Raw genomic sequence first — 1,027 nt, forward strand, 5'->3', positions numbered from 1 at the left:
TTTTTCTCTCTTTTTGTTTCGTTCTCTCTCTCTCTCTCTCTCTTTCTCTCTCTCTCTCTCTCTCTCTCTCTCTCTCTCTCTCTCTCTCTCTCCGTCTCTGCGCTCACTTTCTCTCCTTCTGTATGTCTTTTACTATCTCCCTGTCTCTTATATAGATACGATCTCCCTGTCTCTTATATAGATACTACCTCCTTGTCTCCCTTTCTCTTATATAGATACGATCTCCCTGTCTCTTATATAGATACGATCTATATGCCGATATTGTCTCCCTATCTGTATACCGACATCATCTCCCTGTCTATATGCCGATATTGTCTCCCTATCTGTATACCGACACCATCTCCCTGTCTATATGCCGATATTGTCTCCCTATCTGTATACCGACACCACCATCTCCCTGTCTATATGCCGATATTGTCTCCCTATCTGTATACCGACACCATCTCCCTGTCTATATGCCGATATTGTCTCCCTTTGTGTATGTCGCTCACTCTTTGAGTTGATCAATTTGGAACAGATTTGTTCTTCAATACACCAATTGAACAACAATAATAATATCTTAGTTCATTCTTTTAGAAGTTACAAAGTTTTGCGTTTCATTCAATTTTGGTTGAGACAAAAAAAAAACGTGATATTTTCCACCACATTTTCCTTGATTTCTTCATACCAACAAATTAACGTGACATTCCCCTGTTTGAAATTTTTTTTCTCTCGAATTTTTGTTGAAACTGGTGATAAGATGCCCTAGTTCAAATAATATGCCGTTTACATGCGTGTCCTCTTTTTTTTAGACCCGCGGTGTATTATTATATTCCTCTCTGGGGATTTATTCTTCTCTCTGGGGAACAAAAAATCCATAGCCCAGTAGCTGGTAACAAGAGGTCGTGTTATACCGTGGTCCTCATCATTCCTCATCTCTCGTTACTTTGGTATACACGCACACAATTATTATTTCTGACGTGGCAGACTTGGATCAATAAAGGTGAGCCACGACACGATGAAATCAGCCGCTCGTCATCAGTTTTTT

Source organism: Aplysia californica, unplaced genomic scaffold (assembly GCF_000002075.1).
Source record: "Aplysia californica isolate F4 #8 unplaced genomic scaffold, AplCal3.0 scaffold00307, whole genome shotgun sequence".
NCBI lineage: Eukaryota > Metazoa > Mollusca > Gastropoda > Aplysiida > Aplysiidae > Aplysia > Aplysia californica.